Below are 13,099 nucleotides of genomic sequence, written 5' to 3'. Positions count from 1 at the left end.
CGCGCTGACCATTATATTTCTATCAAGATTTATTGTACAAAATGGCTCATTTTAATCCCAACAACTTTTGTACTAATGTTTCGGCAAAAAGAACTGTCAAAAAGTATTTTTATTCCAGCTGTGTAAAGCCCATTGAGTCAATTTTTGCAAAGACATAGTGTTGTCGCCTTGTCATATGACTTCACCTGTGACTAATAATGGATCATTAGTCTCAGGTTTGTAATAAACACACCCCAGTACACTAGACCTTCACATCAACTGCAACTAGACCTCTGCAAACATGCCTAAGATTCACCCTGAGACTAAAGTTTTGATTATCAAGAGCTGAAGACCAGATCCACTGCTGATGTGGCAGACACTTCAATGTGTCTCAGCGTCATTACAGAGGATTAAAAACATTTGAGACACTGGAGATGTTTTTGACAAGCCCGGTCAGGCACCCCACAAGACCTGCTCGAGAGACCGTTTGTTGGCTCGAATCCAAGCACCCTTTTTCCACTGCAGCAGAGCTTCACCAGACCTGGTCCCCTGAAGTCCCTATGTCAACCAGAACGTTTTGTCGGTTCTGTCTCAAAATGGCCTCCATGGCTAATCAGTGCCCAGAAGCAGCACTAAACAAAGAAAATTGAAAACCTTGTGCATTTGCCAAGGCCCACAGCCTGCTAAAAGGATGGACGCTGGAGAAGAAAGAAAGTGGATTTTTCAGATAATCTTCTGTTGAATTACACCACAGTTGCCGCAAATATTGCAGGAGACCTACTGGGGCCCGCATGGATCCAAGATTCACCCAGAAAACAGTGAAGTTTGGTGGCGGAAAAATCTGGTCTGGGGTTACATCCAGTATGGGGTGGGCAGAGATCTGCAGGTGGAGGCAACATAATAGTCTCAAGCTTGAGATACTCTTGTATGAATGATACTATAAAAATGAATTGAAATACAAAAATCTTAGCTACCTCTTATATTCCCAACCATAAAAGAGGCCAAATTCTGCGCAGGAGTGGTGCTCCATGCATATTTCCATCTCCACTTCAAGTTCCTCAGGCGAAGAAGATCAGATGCTCCAGGATTGGCCGGCCCAGTCACCAGACATGAACATCATTGAGCATATGTGGGTAGAGAAAGAGGAGCATGGAAGACCAAACCAAAGAATATTGATGAACTCTGGGAGGCAGCAGACTGCTTTCCTAGCTACCTGATGACTTCTCAATACATTGTATGAATCCTTGCCAAACCGCATGTGCAGTCCTTCAATCCATGGAAGTCTACAAGATATTAATTTGAATCCACAGCACCGACTTTTTAATTTGCTGACATATTTTAGTATTTGTATAAATTTGTGCCATTATGTATAGGCAACAACTTTTGTCTTGCCAAAATTGACCTTTCTGTCTTGTTTAAATAATAAATCTTTTTTTATTGAAACTAATTTTTCAGTGCAGTGAACATCATTTGGGAGGGTTAGCTTTTCATATGAGCCATTTCTTACACCAATTGATTAATTAAAAGTCAGTTTATAGCAGGTGTTTTCTACAAAAGATAAGCGACAAGACTTTGTCAGGGACTGTGTAGCCTACTATGACTTACCGTGAGGCTATTTTTACATCAAGGAAGAACGGTGTGGGTGTGTGGTGTGGGTGTTGTGTGTGGTACGCAGTATGTTATTAGTGTGTGTTAGTTTAGTTAGCAGTAGACTTATTAACCCGGCCCAGGGTGAGTCGGGCTGTGTCGTGCCCAATTCAGCTCTGAGATTTTCTCACCTGCACAGCGCCGTGAAGGAATAATCTCTGAAGTTTGTTCTGCCTCTGTTTTGAAGTGGTGAATGTAGCTACAGCTCATAGCAACTTAATACAATATGTTGTCTGGCTTTGTTTGTAGCCTATTTAGTGTTGGCAAATGGCTTTTTGTTTACTCTTAGCAAAATAATAGTATTGCACACACACACTTATTGCACACAACAGTTGCAATGTTCCTTTCAGCTATCTACTTGTGCTCCAGAAAAGTGAAGAAAAGTTAGTCCAGCAAATCATGTCAACGTTGGTTGTTACTGTTGAAGCGGAAAAACTGTACTGGAGTCAGAGGGTTTTTGGCCTTTTTATCACAATACATCCATGAATTGTATAATATGCAATCAATCTGCCATATACGGTATTTTCCGGACTGAATGCTCCGAAATAAGATTGCATCAGTCAAAAAATGCGTCATGAAGAGGGGAAAAAAACATACATAGTCACACTGGTCACTAAGTTGCATTATTTTGAATTTTTATCTCATAAAATCATGACCAAAAACAAACATTTAGCACACAAAACAGCAGAATACGGTAGGTGTCCGCTATGTTACGTAAAACAGTAACATTATTCAACTATCACATAAACGCACAGAACAACTACCAGGGCGTATTTTTTGGCGTTACATGACCATCTTCTTCTGTAAAGCCGTGCCTGTGTTGGATCTCTACTCTCTCGCCGCTCGCCCCTCCACACAGCGGCCGCCAGTCCACACTTCTGACAGTTGTCCACAGTTTTAATTGTTTATAAACACCGTTTTGTACCAGTGTTTCTGCCGCGGTAACTCTCTGCTATTTTTCCGCCATGGCAAAAAACAGAAGTTATTGAATCGCACTACTTCAGTTTTTAGTATAAGGCTGGTGAGAGGGAGCCTGCTGGACCTCAAGAGATGTGACCCATGGCCACAATATCATAGTTCATAAAATGCAGCGCAGTGACAATCAGACATTTCATACACACCACGTGTGTACTACTCCGCTGCCCCGCCTTCAACCCGTGCTGGACCCTTCAAATGAGTCAGCTGTCGTTCTGTGAAGCGTCCATTCACTCCCCTCTCTCTCTGCTCTTTTAATCAGTTATTGGTGAAAAACAGTGTATGAGCTTCTCTCAGATACTGACATTTAAAAAAAAAAAAAAAAAAAAATCTTACACTATTTTTTCAGATAGTTCATTTCATTTACATTTGTTGCAGCTGTATGTCTATACAACATACAACTCACATAGAAGAAGGTAGCATAATATGGGAGAAGCAGTTAAAATAGCCTATGTGATATAAATTTTGTTAAAATCACAAATAATTGTGTATAATAATTGTGATCAAAATAATCTATCGACTTCATCTTGGCCATAATCGCAGCCCAATTATATAGTCACACCTGACTAGAAGTCGCAAGACCAGCCAAACTATGGGGAAAAAAAATTGGACTTTTCGTCCGAAAATACGGTACATAACCAGAGGCCTGTGTCAAAAGCAAGTTCATCTAAGACGGCTCACTGGTATCCTCAAAGCTGGATATTGAACTCTGGATTTTCTTATCAGCTAGGAGCTGTTCACATGAAAGAGGCAAAGTTGTCAATTACAAACCAGTCTATCATCAGACCACCGATTGAGTACGTATTAATCTATGCAAAAAAGACTTCTTACTTGAAATGGTGTATTTGACCCACCTGTCACATTTACTTACTGAGGTAATAAACGTGTGGAAATACTTTAAATTTCCATTATCATATCATTCATGACATGATAATTGGATTGCATCTAAAAAGATGCTCTAACTTTGCAAGTGATCACCATTTTAAATATCAATATGACCAATTCACAGCACAGCTGCTGTCAGTTAGGACATTGTTGCAGAGGGTAAAGCTTGTGGGGGCAGCATATGGAACGGAGATGCAGGGTTTTGTCTGTACTTGTAGGATTGGCAAAGGGGTTGCTTTAAATTAAGGATCAGAGTGATTCTACAATTACCTGTGGTCATGTGTACCACTCTACCAGAAACATCTTCTCTAAATGATTTAGTAACAATTACTTGAGTTTCTTAATATTGGATTTGAAACGTACATTACTGCTTTGCATGTTATTAAGACACTAACTGCCTGGTTAGACTTTGTGAGTCTTTTCAATCAGTTGTGCAGTTTGCGGACAACAAAACTCAATTTTGTAAATGAAATCATTGGTATTTAAAAAAAGAAAAGAAAAAGAAGAGTGTTTTGTGAAGTCTTTAGGCAGGATCGCGGGGTGGTCGGCAACAAGCGATTTTCAAAGACGTTTTTCTGCTTGTAGCCGACCACCCCGCGATCCTGCCTAAAGATTTCACAAAACAAAGGTTAGAGGTGACAGAAGGTTAGGGCGTCAAAAAAAAAAGTTTCAAAAAAACATTGGCTGGCTAACTACTTAAAAACGGTGGGTTTGTTGGGACACCCCCTTCAGTCGCTAGCAATGATGACGCAGTGATTAGTTGACTATTCTATTCAACCATCAGTAGTCTGCAGGTTTTCACGTCACCTTCTGGTATCACCTCAGCTCTCTTGGAACCTCGACGGAGGTGAGAGTAAAAAAAATACCTGTTGGCAGGTACTAGGGACTTTTTTTCATATGGAAAACCAAAAAGCTACCATGTAATGGAAAAATGCCAAAAGTTTCCTCTCTGTTCTGCCTACTGAGATGTTTGTCTTTTTCTTGACTTTCTGGTTTATTACTGTTACCATCGCCCGTAACGGTGTTAATTGTGGAAACTTGTATTGCCGTATGTTTAGAAAATTAAATAAATTGTGCTGCTCTAATTGAGATGTCTAAGGAGATGGTGTTAAAGGGCAGAAAGGGGAATATGACAAAATCAATGACACCTTTCCAACTGCACTCCTCTTACCTCATGTCCTAGTTTTCTTCTGCCCCCCCCCGGCACTCATTTGCCTCTTGCCTACTTCTGTTCTCTCTCTCTCCTCTCTCTCCTCCTCCTTCTCTCTCTCTCTCTCTCTCTCTCCTCTCTCTCTCTCTCTCTCCTCTCTGTATAGATTTTCTCTCTCTCTTTCTCTCATCTGTTCTTTCTCCCTTTTTGACATATTTTGGCATTGTCTGCATTCAAACTTTGGACAAAAGAGGGCACCACCAAAAACAGATGGAGGAGAGAGAGCAGGAGGAGTAGTAGACAGAGGGAGAGCGAGAAGATGGAGGGAGGAGGAATGAGCATTGCTCTTGTTTCTTGCTGCAGGCCATCCTACTTCATCTTATTATACAACTGATATTCATTTTATATAATGATAACTCTGCTCCTCGAAGTTGAATCTAAGCTGCATCTCAGGCCCATCTTCTTAACACACTAGATCTTGCTGCCCTCGCTCCTGCTTTGTCATTCTGCTGCTGTTCTGTTATGTTGACAGTGAGACTTTAATGGTTACCGAAAAACCGGGTATCGTGGTATAATGAGCTCATTACTGTAATCCCCACTTTTTATTTTTTATTCTCGATCAAGCACTCACTTATCTCAGTAAAATATCAGGAGGCATTGCTGGTAATAAGCGCTTATGTTTTGATTTAATGTATTTTCTTTCTCTCTTTTCCACAATTGTATTTCTTTCTTCTTCTTTTCAAACATAACCATTTCCAAGCCTGGTCCCGACCTCTGAATGGCTGCCCACATCTGAAATTAATTGTTTTGGTTATAGTTTTGTATGTGGCTCTTTGACCGCTGTTTCCATGGTACAACTTAGAGTTTTGTGCACAAAATTAAGAATGGCAGTCATCTTCCTCTACCACTGCCACAGAAACATAGCTCTACAGTTTCTCTTTGCATGGGCCCCCCACCCTATGGAACAACCTCCCCATGGCATATTAGCTGCACAGACCTTACAAACCTTTAAATTGCTGCTTAAGACCACCTTTTTGCTGTAGCTTTTACCCTCATTCCCGGATTCTGATGTTTTAAAGTGTTGTTGTTTGTCTCCCTGTGATTCACTTTGGTTGTAGTAATTTTTACATTTGTTATTTATGTATTTGCCATCGACCCTGTTCAGCACTTTGGTCAACTGTTTTTAAATGTCTATAGAATAAAATTGACATTGACACTTGCAGTGCTACAAAAATTAAAATTCATAAATCTCACACATTTTTTTGATCAACTTGATACAGTGAGGGGGGAAAAAAGTATTTGATCCTCTGATGATTTTTGTACTTTTGCCCACTGACAAAAGAATTATCAGTCTATAATTTTAATGGTAGATTTATTTGAACATGAGGGACAGAATCACAGACAGAAAATCCGAAAAACGTAGTCAAAATGTTATATTTATTTGCATTTAATAGGGAAATAAGTTTTGACCCCCTCATAATAAATGTTCTGTTCCCAGTGTCTTTTATACAGGTAACGAGCTGAGATTAAGCACACTCTTAAAGGAGTGGTCCTAATCTCAGCTTGTTACCTGTATAAAAGACACCTGTCCACAGACGCAAGCAATCAATCATCATATTCCAAAGTCTCCACCATGCCAAGACCAAGAGCTCTCCAAGATGTCGGGACAAGATTGTAGACCTCACACATCTGGAATGGGCTACAAAACCTTTGCCAAGCAGCTTGAGAAGGTGACAACAGGGTGTGGCGATTATTCTCGAATGGAAGCAACACAAAAGTACTGTCAATCTCCCTCGCATGGGCTCCATGCAAGATCTCACCTCGTGGATTGCAATGATCATGAAACGTGAGAAATCAGCCCAGAACTACATGAGAAGGACTGAACATCATGAATGATTCAGAGAACAACTGGGTGAAAGTGTTGTGGTCAGATGAACCAAATGGAGCTCTTTGGCATCAACTCGGGGAGGAACAACGAGGACAACGAGACACGAGGACGACGAGGACGACGAGGACGACGAGGACGACTAGGACGACGAGGACGACGAGGACGACGAGGACGACGAGACGACGAGACGACGACAACAAATCCCCTCCTGATATGTGTGCAAGCCTGGTGGCCAACTACAATAACGTGATCTCTGTGATTGCCAACAGGTTTGGCCACCATGTACTCATATCATGTTTTGCAGTGGGGTCAAATATATTTTTCCCTCATTAAAATGCAATCAATAGATTTTTGACATGCTTTTTTTCTTGGATTTTTGTTGTTATCTGTCTCTCACTTTTGAAAATGAATCTCCTATTAAATTATAGACTCCTTTTCTTTTGTCAGGTGGCAAATGTAATCAGCAGGGATCAAATACTTTTTCCCCCTCATGAAATCCTCAGCAACTGTTATATAAGCTTTTGTGTCCTCTAAAAATGATGTCAACATGACCGATCTGTAATGACTGATTGGTTAGGGAGCCTTTTGCAGGTAGGACAGATAAAGGAGAAACCCCATAATAAGCTGATGTGATAAAGGTGTGTGTCCGTGTGTGTCCGTGTGTGTCCGTGTGTCCGTCCAGTTTGAAGAACATCAAACTTCAACCCTATTTACACGTGGCTACAGTGCAGTTATCCTAGCCTTATGGATTTTTCACACTGAAGACGGTTAATATAAAGGTGCATTTCAAACTACCCAGTAATTGACCTCCAACTAAACCATTCTCACCACCAACACTCAGTTTTCAATATCATAGAGTGGTAGAGTTTGGATTAAAGACAGTTGATTGCCAAACAACTGGATGCCCTGGTCACATCATCAATCATATTGACTTCATTTCTCCACTCTGCTATGTCCTTTCTCTCTTCAAATATTTTCTTCTAGCCTCAGTTTATGGAGAGTTTAACAGTCAAAAACACTGCAGCAATTTCTGTGTTGTTGTTTGTTTTAATCTCTGTCTTAATGTCCAACCCTCTCTCTTGCAGTGAGACTCCACCACATTTCAGAGAAGCTTTCATTACCTAGTCTTTGACCTGTGAGTATATTCAGAACACCACCACAGTGACATTTATCCATGCTTGCGGCTGGCTGAATGTTTGTGTATGCAACAGACTTCTAATCCTGTCTCCCTGTCTTCCTTGATTGCTTTCATCCTCCTTTTTCCTCACTCTTTCTTTCTCTTTCTTTTCCTCCCCCCACAGGTAACCAGGAGAGAAGCTTTTGTGAAGACATTGTAGCCAGGGAGTACTACATGAGGCTGATGCCAGTAAGCGCTTCATAGGAGCTGCTCTGAATATAAATGCACACATCTGGCTGTAAACATATTTTATGAGATTACAATGTAATCTCATTAAATATATGAATACTCACTTTATTGTGAATGTGAACATAGACATACAGGGTAGATGCAATTATGTGCATGTATATCTTGCCCATGCCTTCCCCCCACCCCCCACCAATAAGTGCATCGATATCTGTCTCTCTTCTGCCACACATGTTGTCTCTCCATCCTCTACATTGAAGTAGAATATGGCCACAAGAAATAATCGTTTAATTCTTCAAGTCATTCATCTGTGCAAAAATGCTGGTTCTTGCTTTTAAAATGTAAAGATTTTCTGCTTTTCTTCTGTTAGATTATTGTAAATTCATTGATTTACCTTGAACTGTTGATTGAAGAAAACAAGCATTTTGAAGACTTCCCTTTTTTTCCGTGGAACGCTATTTTCTGTTCCTTTAATTGCCTTTACATTCTGTTTTCATTTCTCTCTCTTTCCTCTCTACTTTCTGCTAATGATGGCTGTATGGTGTGCAGCTTATGAAGTCTATTGCACAATTGGTTTAGGGGGTATTTGTCTGTTTTATGCACACATGGGGGCTTTGGAAAGCCACAAACCCCCCCCACACACAACCACCCCACGTGGCATAAGCCTCTCTAGCAGAGCCCAACTTTGACCTATAACCTTTTTTTAAAGACATGACAAAACCAGTCTTAAATGTGGCATCATGAAGCCTCAGACCACAGTGTGTAGGACATTAAAAGGTGACAGGTCTGGCTTGCAGGGAAATTTAACAGGACCCCCATCATAGTCCCACACTCGTAGGCTAGTGTGAAAACATGCCTCACAGCCAAAATTTAGAAATAATGGCATTAGTAGCGCTAGTTGACGCCCTTATTGAATTGCTGGGATAGGAGATTATGACTGTGTGGTGTAAGACCTCCCACATGTTTTTTTTTAGTATTGATTGTTTCAACTACAATACCTGGATTATGTCTTTTGAAAATAATTATTGTAAGGTACAATTTAAACTAATGTAACTTCGCTGTGTTATTGTAATGGGTGATTTTTCACTGGTCTAGGCATGAAAAAATAATCGTTTTATTTGTTTATGCAATTTATGTTCAATTTTTTAAATGTATTTTATCATTTGGACCTGGCCAACCATCGCCCTGGTGACGGGACCCATTTTCTCTCCTAACGTTTCATAAATTGCAAGCATTAATCTTCATAACCCGCTCATGCAGCACACCCATTTGAAAGCTCAGACTCTCATGATTCGCATTAAGCCCACACGCAAAGCATAAGATGAATTATAGCGGTTATAATCCTGGTATGAAGTAAGAAATACAGAAAGATACTGCGCCGCTATTGTCTACAAATCATTGCATTCATACCTTTTTCCTTGTGTCTTTATTCACGCGACAAAGATACCAAAATACTTTTTTTTTCCTACATTGACAACAATTGAAAACAAGTCGGGGTCCCTTACAATCTTGTAGTTTCTGGCCGAGTTCAATGGAAGAAGCTAAACAGTTTATCATTTGTGGGTTTTGATCGCTTTTCTCATCTCCACCGGGCTTACACTGTTACTTGAGCACACCGCAGATTCTCTGCGTCAGCCCATCCGATGCAGTTTGGTGTCAGCCAATCGTCTCCTGTAACCAGATGGCCCTAATAGAAGCCAATCATGTTGCAGAGTTCAAGGAGGACCAACGGAGAAAGTTGGACATCTATTCCGTCCAGTTAAAACTAATTATGACACGGCCTACCTGTTTACTAATAAGAAGACAAATTGATTTGGACAAACTTGACCAGAACATTTTAACCCTGTATGGCTCAGCTGTGTCAACAGCAAAAATAGGGCTTTAGTTGTGCATTTCATCAATTTATAATTCTATATTCTATAATTGTTAATAAATGTATGTATTATTTTGTTGGTGTGTGTGGTGTGTGGGTAGTGGCTTGTGGATGTTTTTTGTATTCTGAGAAGTTTGTATTTTGAAACTTTTTGGGCTTTTTTCTTTGCATTTTCAAAAGGAAATAAAAACACAGAATAACTGTAGACGTGTTTGTTTTCTGATTAAGTTGTACATGTGGTATGGTACTTTTTGTGTGTAGCCCTCTGATAGCTTACCGTAGTGTTTTCAAAGCTGCATGATTATAGATGTTAACTCGACAGAAATATAAATTCGTCGATTCAACTCTGTACTCTTGTGTCAGTATGGCCAGAATTCCCATGCGCTTTGACAAAAAATTGAGTGTTAAACTTCCCACTGGCCCTCAGGCACTCCAGAAGGCCAAAGTAAATGGGCTGTATCCCTTTTTTGGCGGGTCCTAAAACATTTAGGCGAGGAAAAGCATGTTTTTAAATTGTTTTCAACGAGGTTAAACATGCCAAACGTTTTTGCAACAACAATAAAAGCACATAACAATTTCCTTAACAGCCCAGAGTGATTCATCATTAATGCTTTTTTATTGTGGCGGAAATTTTAAAAAAATGCCACATCTAATCATTATAAAAACGAAGAAATCAGCAACATACTCAGTTTCAACTGAAAAAATGGCTAAATGAATACACTAGATCAAAATAAGTTCTTTTCCGTTTACTAAAACTGTGTTCAGGGCTACTACACCCTAACATTTGAAGGCTTCTTCATCATAATACTATTGTAAAATTATAAACAACATTGTCTGAAGTTCATATTTCAGTCCTCGCTAACACTATAGTGAACAGAAGGACCGTCAAGGTTTTTCTTCCAAAGTTGATGCATCACTGTCAGAATCTAAACATAAACCATCATGGTTGGAGCTATAGTGATGTTTTTTTGTAATAAGGGTCAGTGACTGACACGTCTTTCTTCTCCGTTCTGTCCCACTTTTCTTCCGCCATAGTCATTTGCATTAGTCAGATCTTGGAGAGTGTCAATCATATCCACCGCATGATATTGTAATCACGAGACCTCAAGGTGAGTGTGCTGCCCGTGCTGTGACAACCCCACACACACACACACACACCACACACACCACACACTCACACACACACACCTCTGCTCTTGTGCCATTGCACACACAACATTGCTCTCTCTGTTACTCCACTCCCTCTGCTGTATTCGGTATCTCTGCTTTTTTCGCTTCTATCTTTTTATTTCCACTGGGCACTCTGCCATCCCTTGTTTTTGTCCTCTTATCCTGTTCTCAGATCGTCAGTTTCGTCTGCCATCAACAAACTCTTGTCTATATGATGTGGTCTTACACACATGCATGTGTGTTTCATGTCGCAGCAAATGATGGTGAGTCATGGTCACGTGCAGGGGTTTTGTCTCTCACTCCTATGCAATGAAAAGACAAGGACTCAAACGGACTAATCGCACATGACCGCCACATCAACGCACACTTTGTACTGTTTAAAGGGGGGCTATTATGAGAGCAGGCAATGAGGATAGATGACCTCGAGAGTTGCCAGACACCCATGTGACATCAACACCCACCCATGGTGAGCAGCGTGTGAGAGAGCTTGGTGTCCCAAATAGTTATAGCTCAGATCGCAAAGAGTAGGAAGGAGAAGCGGTCTCGTGCCACCTCCATTTTTCTCCTTATAGCATTTACGTGATTAATAGACACTTGGACGAAGGACAAGTAATCTGTATCGAATATCTTTTTCAAGCACTGCAAGGTGTGGAAAAATCCCACACAAGGGATGTCGTGGATATGTGTGGGAACTTTTGTAGTGTGTTGTGCACGCTCTGTGTCGGACAATAACGCTGTAACTTCGAGCGCACCTGCCTGTCTGATTGTTTGGCTTTTATCACTGAGTGGGCTTTCACTGCGGCCATTAGTCTACTGCCCAACAACAAAGCGCCATTTAGACGCTGCCACACACGCTGCCTTCTCGCTTAAGTACACTTCCATTTAGCATCAGTCTGCCAGCGCTGCCTAATAACTCCCCGAAGTGGTTCCAGGCTACAACCATGCCCCATATAAGGCATTGTGGAGTCACAACCACATCCTCTCTCTACAATCCCGCTCTCCCACGCAACACCTTTTAACAACCCCCACACGAGCTGTGTCGATACATAAATATAAATATTCTAAGAAAAAGCTTTACTGAAGTGCCTGTCCTATCGTTCTCTCAACTGTCTTGTCTCTTGTCAACACTTATGCTTCAACATGTTTGTACTGTCAGCCTAGTAAACCTTTGTTGGCCAGTAAGATGATGGGAGCTGCAGGGAAGCTGGCAGGACTTGCTTGCTGAAGTTGAAAGGGCAGATACAGCAGTCTTGTTGTTGTAAGAAAAACACAGTGACACACCCACAACTCACAATGAGCTGGACCATTACCGATTTGTTGTTCTATCATGGCCGTGTGTAGCACTCAATAGTTTCTACGGTTAAGCACACAAATCTCGTGACAGACCCTCTTTGTACAGTAGGTTGTATAGCTACTCGCCACCTCCAAAGCAATATTTGTGCAGCATTGCTTAAGAGGCTCCGCACACTGGTCCATTCATGCTTAGGCCCTTGTGTCTTGGCGAACAGCTAAGATGCCCAGTCATTGAAAGCCTGACTTCTTCAGCGGGGGCCGATATGATTAATAGGCATTGCTTTGACTGTACACGCTGATAATCTAGTCTGGCATTGGAGTCCAACACAACGGTCTCATCAACTGTAACCATTGACATAAGCTCTCCGGAATTGTAATAAACGGCATCAGTTAAGTTGTGTTCTTTGTTTTTGGCGGACAGGGTTTGGCGGCACCCCGGGCTATCCTACCTGAGTCCTGAGGAAGGACCGCCTACGGACAAGCTGTGACTATGGCTTCGGTGAGTTTTGACATTATATTTGGGCAATAAACTGTGCAATCAGACTTTTATTCTTGCTAGTGTAAATTAAAAAATGCCAGTCACGGGCATTGTTTTGTTTTTAGAACCACTTAGCCCAATTGAGAGCCCTACAAGGACCTTCAGTGTAGATTCTCTTCAAAATGAAAAACTGCAGCCGGATAACTTTTGCAAACCTCAATCATTGGCCAAAGCCCCTGGTTTGCATTTTTCGGAAGAAAATGTTCAGACCTGGTCCCCTGAAGTCCCTATGTCAACCAGAACGGTTTGTCGGATTCTGTCTCAAAATGGCCTCCATGGCCTAATCAGTGCCCAGAAGCCAGCACTAAACAAAAGAAAATTGAAAACCTGTGTGGCAT

The 13,099-nt window shown here is 41.1% G+C and overlaps 1 protein-coding gene and 1 long non-coding RNA gene across 19 annotated transcripts in view; one reads left to right on the top strand and one right to left on the bottom strand.

Annotated features, from left to right (window-relative positions):
* Positions 1-11,973, bottom strand: part of LOC116671775 (uncharacterized) — a 17,040-nt gene extending 5,067 nt beyond the window's left edge. Inside the window, exons 1-2 of the long non-coding RNA XR_004327358.1 lie at positions 11,962-11,973; positions 186-191 (exon numbers count right to left, since the gene is read on the bottom strand). This is a non-coding gene — a long non-coding RNA (uncharacterized LOC116671775). The remainder of the gene's footprint in view (positions 1-185; positions 192-11,961) is intronic.
* Positions 1-13,099, top strand: part of LOC116671728 (calcium/calmodulin-dependent protein kinase type II subunit gamma) — an 83,744-nt gene that overhangs the window by 13,756 nt on the left and 56,889 nt on the right. The gene's annotated exons all lie outside the window — the stretch shown is intronic.

This window comes from Etheostoma spectabile, chromosome 21, assembly GCF_008692095.1.
Source record: "Etheostoma spectabile isolate EspeVRDwgs_2016 chromosome 21, UIUC_Espe_1.0, whole genome shotgun sequence".
Taxonomy (NCBI): Eukaryota; Metazoa; Chordata; class Actinopteri; order Perciformes; family Percidae; genus Etheostoma; species Etheostoma spectabile.
The sequence above is the reverse complement of the archived record's forward strand: the minus strand, read 5'-3'. Positions and strand labels throughout refer to the sequence as shown.